Source organism: Manacus vitellinus, unplaced genomic scaffold (assembly GCF_001715985.3).
Source record: "Manacus vitellinus isolate BGI_N305 unplaced genomic scaffold, ASM171598v3 scaffold_4_pilon, whole genome shotgun sequence".
Taxonomy (NCBI): domain Eukaryota; kingdom Metazoa; phylum Chordata; class Aves; order Passeriformes; family Pipridae; genus Manacus; species Manacus vitellinus.
Window position 1 is genome coordinate 38051655 of NW_021940604.1, and position 9479 is coordinate 38061133.

Below are 9479 nucleotides of genomic sequence, written 5' to 3' on the forward strand. Positions count from 1 at the left end.
CAAGCTTTGAGACCATTTGGCTCAAAATAAGTACTCCTTTCCCGCCTAGTCTGCACACATTTACAAGCCTACCTGGCTTCTGCATGGCTGTAAGGAGAGGGAGAGAAAATCAGGTCAACACTTGTTTTTCCCTCTGCTCTCATTGCCAGTTCAGTCTTACTTCTAGTTCTCTTGCAAGGTTTTTACATAAAACTTCACAGGGCTGTGCTGGTAGATGCTCTCTCTTCAATTAATACAGTATATATCCTTATTTATTTAATAAACTTTCTTCCACTTTAAAACAAAAGGCCCTGGTATCATAAAAGGTACCATGTCAATAGGTTTGAGAAAATGTTTACAGCTCCAAATACAGAGGTCAGTAGGAGAATAAGGGTGCCTGACACCTTTGCAAATCTTTAGCAAAATTTTCTTGTGAATTTAGATTTTCTTATGCTGGGACTCATGTGAAACAGCTTTTAAGTTCCACTGCTGCCATATACATTTGTAATGTGGTGGTAATGTGGCATCACTCAACATTTCTTAAGTAGTGGACACTTTCCCGGCCTAATACCATTTATAACGCTACTTTTGGTAGTGATTGCATATTACTTTGAGTATCAGTATAATGACATGAACTGAAAAAACAGCAAATTCAAAACAGAAGCTCTCTTAAGTGGAACTGCGTTGATGCTTAGGAAGGTCATCACCAGGACTGGAAATTTTCCATTCACCACACAAGGATCTGCCACTTGAGTTGCACAAGAAGGCAATGGAGTAGCAGCTAGCAATATCAAATTGTTACTTAGAAAACCAACTCTAGTAGGGACAGAGGCATACTAGTATAGAAATCTGTTCATAGGGGATAGGAAGACTTAAGAATCACAGATTATACTCCTCTGGAAGTCAGCATGAACTAGTGAACATGATTTTCCCGACTCTTTTTTTTATCACCTTTGTTTGTTATCGCCTTTGGCTTCATCCCATGCTCATTCCCTTTGCCGACCAGCGTATAACTTTTCAGGCCCATCTCAGTATTTTTCTCCATGAATATGAAGTTGCATGGTCAGCTTCATGTAATAGTACATCTAATTAACAAAGAGCTAACAGTATCTTTAAAAGAACTGGCTGATGAATATTTTATCTCTAATAGTATGCATTCAAATAGCACAGACATAGTAATGTTGTTATGTAGGGTAAAAAAGGCACATGTCAACTTCACCTTTGATTTCTGTCTTCTCTGACATTTCAGTGGTGATTTCTATGCTTTCAGGTCTAAGACCTAGAAGAGTTTGCAGTTTGTTCTCCTTTCTGTGTTTTTGTGTGGGACAGTACAGAACAGACTAGACAGAGGTCTTTTTCTTATAGCAGACAAGTTGAATGTTAGTTTCTCTTTGCATGAAACTTGGTACTGTCTCCTGATTTAATCTCCTGTAAAGTACAAAATCTCCTATAGAGTACTCCTATAGAGTACAAAATATTGCTGATATTTTTATCTCCTATATTCTGTGTCATGCTTTGAAGTCTAATGAGATAAGCCACTCTGCACTCCCTGGGTAGCAATGTGGGACAAAGGATTTGAAGTGTTTAGGTGCTTCCCTTGCTTAGGAATTAGCTTCTTTTCTGCTCGGAAAATGTTAGTTTTAACATTCTGTTATGTTCACACTTAAGAATTTTATGGAAATACACATGAAAAGGGATAGGAAACATTGATGCAACTAATAGCAAAAGTAAAGGTAATTAAGCTCTAAAAATCTTAGTAAGCCCTCCATGTAAATAATTTTAAATCCATATCTCCAGATTTGCTTTTCCAATAATTAATCACATTCAGATTACATCATTATTCACTATGATAAACCAGACTGGAAATTCTGGAAATATACCTTGATTTACATGAGCACTATCTATACTTCTTATAAAAGTATGGGGTATACTATGCCACACAAGAACCACAGGAATTTCGGGGGGAAGAGGAAGTGAGTTGGGTGCTAGAACAGGCTCCCCAGGGAAGTGGTCTCAACACCAAGCCTGACAGAGTTCAAGAAGCATTTGGGCAATACTCTCAGGCACATGGTGTGACTCTTGGGGATGGTCCTGTGCAGGGCCAGGAGTTGGACTTCGATGATTCTTGTGGGTCCCTTCCAACTTGGTATATTCTGTGATTCTGTGAAACTGCCAGACATGTTTGGGCAAAGCAGATGTCTTGCTGGGTCTGCTATTCATGTTATTATTAAATGGGTTATATGTAGTTCTTTAAAGAAACTGGGGATATGGGTGTCACTTAACAAAGCATAACTTACTGATATTATATATCACAGAAGAATATTTTTGTAACCCCAAAAGAAGTCTAAGGAATTTAACATGAGCAGACTGAGAAGGGACAATTAGTTAGTGGGCTGTCTGTGCAGCCCTGAAGTACTGAAGGCACTTGGCTCCAGCTAAAACCATCTGTAATATTTCCATTTGTACTCAAATTTTAACTAGAAAGAAATGTCAGAGGGGGTAGGTAGAGTGATATAAAACTTAGGGAGCCATCTAGAAGCCCCAGAAAATGTCTGGAGCCCTAGTTCTCGCACCTAGAACATACCAGAAGAATGCAAGTGACAGGTATAGAAAACAGATAAAAAAGCAATGTTGTTAAGTACAAATAAAAATTACATTTCTATCTTATTTGCAACTTTTGTCCAAAGCTATCTCTAAAAACCTGATGTTAAGTCTTGCTAATTATGTCTTCATTTTTTTTTCCACAGAGTCATTTTGACGCCAGAAACAAGATGAATCTGGATGGAATCAGCAAACATGGAATATGACAACACCAGGGTCAGCCAGGAAAAGATGGTGCGTGCAAACCTCAGTTGTCCTGTGTGTGGCAATAGACATCCTACCCATCCTGTGGTTGGGCAGCCAGGTAAGAGCTCTGGGAAAGGCAGCATTCTTCCTCTGAGGAATAAAGCAAAGGTGCAGCCCACAGGCCCCATCCTGCTACGCTGCCACAGCCCCTTGCAGCACTGCCCTGCTGAAAAGATGTGAAGGTCTAGTTCATAGCTGAAAGACACAACTAATGCTAGCAGGGCTAGGCTTTACAAAATACTCTGGCTCTCCCTGAGCTGCAAATCTGAAACTTCAGTGGAAATGCTGTGAAAAATGTCTGGACTGTGGGATTTGTGCTGTGTGGCGGCTGTTCGTTGTCAGGTTGGGAAAGTAGTTCCAGACTTTGAATCAAAGTAAGGGCAGAAGGTTTGTTCTGCTAATCTCTCTTCTTATTCCTCCCACACATACACTGCTACATGTCACATACAGATGAGTTTTAACAACTCTGGAAGAGCTGACCAGAATCAAGCTCTCTTCACTTAGATTGTCTTGAGAACTTAATGTCTGAAGAAAACAAACAACAAAAAGCACTTACTTATCTACTACGGGAAGTTGACACAATATTTTCATAAATTGGATCTACCTTTACTGGCTTCTGGAGCGACAACATTATAAGTGATTTCCGAAGCTTTTCAGTGGAACATGGGCATTTTGCCATTTATGCACAAATGAGTAAAGCATACTCCAAAACTCAGCAAATACAAACTCCAGGTGGACTGACCACACTAACTCAGCAAATACAAACTCCAGGTGGACTGGCCACACTTTGTGTCTTTTCTAGCCATGGAGAGCAGCCCAGACCCTTTCCAACCCAGGAAGCACAAAGCCCAGAAAGTACCACTCCATGCAACATTTTGTCCATACTAAAGGATGCCAAGCACATCGGCTACGTGTGCATATGTAGTCACCATCCAACACTTTGGGAACATGTGGCTGTTCAAGGATCAAGTGATGAAAACTCCCTTTCCACAGCAAAATTTCTTTTCTAAATTAGCACAGCAAAGCCCCTGTGCTCCAAAGGCCTAAATAAGGCATGGACTTCCCTCCATGCAACAAATTCCAAGCTTGCTAAATGTGGCATCCTGCCATAGGAAGCTGAATCCCAAAGTGACCCAGCTTCACCTCTGGTTGGCTAGTTACCTCCCAGACAAAGCTGATCAGGGACTGTAACAGCAGGGGAGAAGAGAAAGTAAGTGTGAATAGTTATAAAACCTCTCTCCACCTCTCTTGCTCAAAAATAGTGTCATCATCCCAACCCTTGAGACACAGTTTTATTGTTCAGACAGAAAGCTCAAAAATAAATGCAAAACCAAGGCCATTTATTGGGCCAAAATGACCTAGGGCTATTGCCCACCCTAAGTCAGCCTAGCTACCTTGACAGGGAAGAGATCTGATTTTCTTAAATCAACCTACCCATACATTAATTTCACTGCCAGTTGGGTTCACATTCCAGCTTACTGCCATAAATGAACAAGTATGCAGGGCAAAGATGAAAACAGGCTTTATTCACTTCAAGTCTTAGCTCCACAGGCTTTTGAGAGCCCAGCCCGTTATGTCAGCCAGTGTTGAGCTTGGGCCTCACTCAGAAAACAATTGACCTTTTGTCCTCCCTCAGGGAATGTACATAACAGGGTGGGTGTGCTTAGCAATACTTTGAAGGACTGGGATGATCTTTGGATGTAGCATGATATAAAGAAACATTAGGAACAATGATAGAAACTCTGTGCTCAAAGTAGGATAACTTGCCACACCCCAGTAGAAAAATACAGAAATGTGTGCTCAGCATATCTGTGGGAATGCAACGGGACCAACTGGGATTTTATGCCACATATAGCAAGCTGCCTGTGGAACCACTGCCATTGGCAGCTGCCAAATGTTGCCAGCCATCTCACTAGTAGTGAGAGAAGCTACTAGAGTGAGCAGTGGGCTAGTGGGCAGGTAGAAAGGAGAGACACTTCAGTAGAGCCTCCCCACTCCCCTCGAGGTCAGAAGCAAGGAACTGGATTTACATCCTTTGTTTCCTTCCTCTTTTGTTCTTCTCCCATACACAGTACAGATAACTTCAGTTTGGATTCAAACAATTTTTTTCCCATGCAGGAAAGAGAGAAAAAAAATACAGCATTTTAAAATATCCCCCCCAAAGAAAACAAAACCAGTGCAATAATCAGTTATAACTCTGAGAGGAAAACTGTCAGGAACTCTCTGAAACCAGCTAACAGCTACTTCAGGCTGTCCTTTCCACTGCAACTTTACACAGAAAATGCTCAGAAAGCATGGATGGGATGCAGAAGGCAGAAAGAAAAGACACAAGACTGATGAAACAAGTGGTCAGAGCTGAAACTTCACTGTTTTGGGTAAACTAATACAGATATTGATCATTTAAACTGCTGCATCAATACTAATGAAAGAAAAATATTTACTTAGAGGTTTCTGCTCATCTTTTGAAAGCAAGTGATTTTAAGTGCTGCCCCAAAGACAGATCCAGGCCTGAGAAATTTTCAGTCTTGCTTTCCAGGATGTCTAAATAAGTATCATTTGCTATTTACAGTAGAGCAGCACATAGCCATATAATTCCTCTAGTCATGGATTGAAACTCCCTGGTGTTAAGGACTCTACACATAGCTGGAAATTCCAAGCTCTTCTCAGAGAAGTGAAGCAGATGGAAACCAGACAGATACAGGGAAAACAAACACATTATAAGTAAATACTCCTGGCAAAGGACCCACGATTGTAATTTACAGTTCAAATAAGCTTTTGCAGACCTTCCTATAAAGGTAGGTTACATCAGAAGCCTGAAAGACCATATTGCTTCATTGTAGGTGAGAGAGCTCCTCCAAACAAGAGGGAGAAGATCACACAAACTGATATTTGCAAATTTTGTCAGGAGTTTTTTGCAGAAACCAATCAGTAGTGGTAACTGGCTTTTAATGTTAAAAGACAAGGAAGACACGGATTATAGGATTTGAGGCATATAAACCTGAGTGCAAGTTCAGAATACCTGATGCAGCAGAAAGAGGGAGAGTTTCTGAGCAACTGGAAGGCACAACTGTAAAGATGTTGCAATAATCAAATAAGACAAAAGAATTAGAAAGGTGAAATAATTTAACCTAAAATAACATTTTTTAAATAACCCAAGGCTGTAAAGCATAACATAAATGTCATCATTCTATGAATATAAACCTTCCTTTTACAATGTTTCTTATATGCATGTTCCTATGGAAAGAAAATTCATCAGATCACTAGCTATTCACATAGTGACCTGCAGTCTGTGGTTTCAGCATCACCCTGCTTTCAATTTGAATGACTTCAGGGTGATTTTGGAGTGGCAACAGTTATTTCCCCAGGATAGTTTACAGGTACCAAAGGAAAATCTGATTCCCTATAAAATCCAACTTCAAATGTCCCATTTTTAATTAAAGGACTGACTTTTACTATGCAGCACTAAAAAGAAATAAAATGTGGTTTAAGGCCACAAAATATGTTTACTAAGGTAACACAGCAGAACACACCACTGTGCAGTATGGTCTTGAACTGCTGATGCAAATGCTGCTCCGCAACCATCTGACTGTGAGGGAAGAAATATGCTATGGCCTTGATGAGGCAGTCAAGGTAGTAATTTCATTTCTGACTGCTAAGCAGTATACAAAAAAGCTACAATATATATAAAAAAGAGCATCCTATTCTGTATTTTCATCCTCTATTAGAAGGTGAAGGTTTTTTAATGTTGCTTAGCATTCAAAGATTTTCACAATGTGGGTTGTGGACTGTGAAAATGGAACTGGAAGATACCTTTGGGATTTTCAGCTACAACCCCATAATGGTTAGACATGTCCTAAAAGTTGGAAAAAGCAGGACCTACTGAGCTGGCACACTGCTCCTGCCATCCACAGAGAAATGTTAGCATAAACTCTGAAAGAAGCCATTAAGTGGCTTCTTCTGGTAGAGGAGAGCTGCCAAGGGATATATATTTTCGGGTCTTGATAGTGACCATGACGTGCCACTTACGGATGAAATACAGAGCAGTCCTCAGTTCATGTATTTGCTGGAAATGATGGCTCTATACCTTACCTGTTTGATTCAGTGCTCTTGTGTAGAAGGTGGAGTGATGCAAGGTTGGCTGGCAGCATGACGTAGCCAGGCCCTGCAAGTAAGGCTGGGAATTAGCTGAAGAGCAGGAGACAAAGCTTTCACAGGCTCACAGTACGTGTTCAAGTCTGTGTTACCATTCTGGTGTCTTCACCTACCTCAACAGTTGTCCACCTCCTATGTAAGAGGCTGCTGACAGGAAGGACTGCAGATTTCCAAGGACATCTGCAAAATGAGAGCAATTGAATGGTGAAGAGATAGATATGGCAGCCTAAAGTTTCTAGTCTCAGCCATTGCAACAGCTCTTGTAGAAAAGGCTTAAAAGCTTAATCTCACTAAAAAAAGGACAACAGTGCTTATTTCTTAAGAGTGTTTTACCAAATGCAAGTCTGTACAGGGATGGAAAATGAAGACTAAGTATTGCATTAATAATGATTAAGCCTGATGCCAATCCTGCTTATATTTCACAATCAGCATAGCTTCTGAGTTGAAACTCTGTGGCTTCCTGGCTTTTAAACATCTGTTTTTCTTAAATCTTACTTTCATTATGTCCTTCATTATAGAGCCTAGACTTAATGTATCCTTTATTTCTGTATCCTTTATTTCTCTATTCATTTATCAAAACTTTTAGAGATTATAGTTATATTCTATGGGGAAAAATATCATTAGGGTCCAAGGGAGATCTTCAGTCAGTGGTTGAATCTGAAGTTATCTGGCAGCATTAAGTAAGCAGCTTTTGGTATGAGGTTGAGTCTGAAGCAGAAACAGAATTAGACATTGACATCAAACTTTCCATAAAAGAGAAATCTCAGTAGGGGAAAGAACTTAGCCCTTTAAGATGGAAAGTTTTAATAGGAATGACACAAATAGATATTCAATGAATTGCTCGCATTGTAGGAGGGCAGGTGAATGACAGACAAGAAGTGTTGAGGTATTGTTTTCCCTACTGCCTCACTTGGCAAGGCCTTTTTCACTATGGAGCTGCTTCTCTCCTTGCTTCTTCATCATAGATTAGTCATAAGGGGAGAAGTGAAATTCAAGTAGAGCATGCCAGCACACCTGAAATAGCAATGAAATGTAGGCATCAAAAACACAGTAAATATCAACTGAGCCTTTTCATTATGATGTAGGGACACTTCAAGAATCTCTGGGTAAAATAATTAGTTCAGTTTGTCCACATGTAATAAGTGCGTCATCAGTATTTTAATCAGGGATCTTCAGTTGTCTGGGAGTTGGGGTATGCACCTTTTAAAGCAGAAACAGTCTGAGCCCAAAGGCTGTCTCTGGGACTGAGCCCTCCTGCAGAGAGCAGATGGAAATTGGTCAAAAACTTTTCACCTCTAGCTTAGTGATGGAGGGAGGGTGTTTATTGACTAACTATGCTCATTGTTATGAAAACAGGGGTGGAAGGACTGTTTGCACCACAGCTTGGAACTCCACAAATGAAAGCTCTTCCAGGCACTGATCAACCCACATTTTAAGAGGTAATTATCTTTGCTACAGTCATGAGCTTTTACCATGTTTTGGTGTCTCTCATCACAGTTATAAACAGAATTTCCCGCATACAAATATATAGGAGTCACCAAAACCAGAGCACGGGCCAAAGGCTTACCAATGGCCTGACTGCACTGCTCCCTCAGAAGGAAACCTTTCAGCCCCTAGAGAAGTTACCTCCACCCCTGATCTGTCAATACTGTGTTAATATACAAAATTCTCTGAATTTGCTTATGTTTATTTAAAATGGAGACAGGGCTCTATGTTTGAGGTGTGGGGTATTAAAGAGTGCAACCTGCTTGCTGCTGTCCCACAGGAACCTAGACTGTTCTGGAGGTCTCTTGGGGATGAAGAACATCTTTGCAGAGCATCTTGTCAGCGTGGCTTTTATCTCTCCGGTGACATGGGGCACAACCTCAGCTCACCGTGATGGAACTGTGCTCTGCCTTTCTGGAAACCCTGTCACAGCAGAAAAGAGGAAAAAGAAGAAGAAGAAGAAGAGGTGTTATCACGGGAGAGGAAACCTGCAGTGGTCTGCCCCAGCCTAAGGAGCTCCTTCAATATAACCCAGAAAAGCTAAATGGACCAGGACTTTGAAACTCTTTTGCACCTTCCCTAAAGGAAGAAGTTGAAATCATAATACTGCCCATTAGGGTGATTAAATCATGTCCACAGAACCAATGGCATTTATGATGGATGCATGTGAGAGACATGAAATTTAGAAGAGCATCTTTTATCTGGATGAACAGCATTTGGAACAAGCCAATGCACTTCATCAGAGAATTTGTTGTATGAAGTAATGTATGGGGATTTCTGTGCTTTCACCCTGGAGCATGGGCAATCCCATTGTCTGCCGCCTCTCATTCTTCATGCTAAAATACTGGTTTCAGGACTCAGCAGAGACAGATAGTTTCTATATAGCGGTCTGTTTATTTGTTTCAGTTGCTGAGAATTTATGCAACCTATGATTAACACCTGCTTACCACAGCAGTGTGTCTAGTCTTTCCTATCTGACAGTAATACTTTTTCAGAGGTTATGTCTAAACCAAAAA

At 40.6% G+C, this 9479-nt stretch overlaps 1 long non-coding RNA gene across 1 annotated transcript; it reads left to right on the top strand.

Moving 5' to 3' along the window:
• The first annotated feature begins 2753 nt into the window (after nt 1–2753).
• On the top strand, nt 2754–9086 carry LOC108640649. The gene is made up of 3 exons (XR_003916132.1): nt 2754–2884; nt 8335–8417; nt 8744–9086. It is a non-coding gene; the product is annotated as an uncharacterized LOC108640649 (long non-coding RNA).
• Nucleotides 9087–9479: the final 393 nt, after the last annotated feature.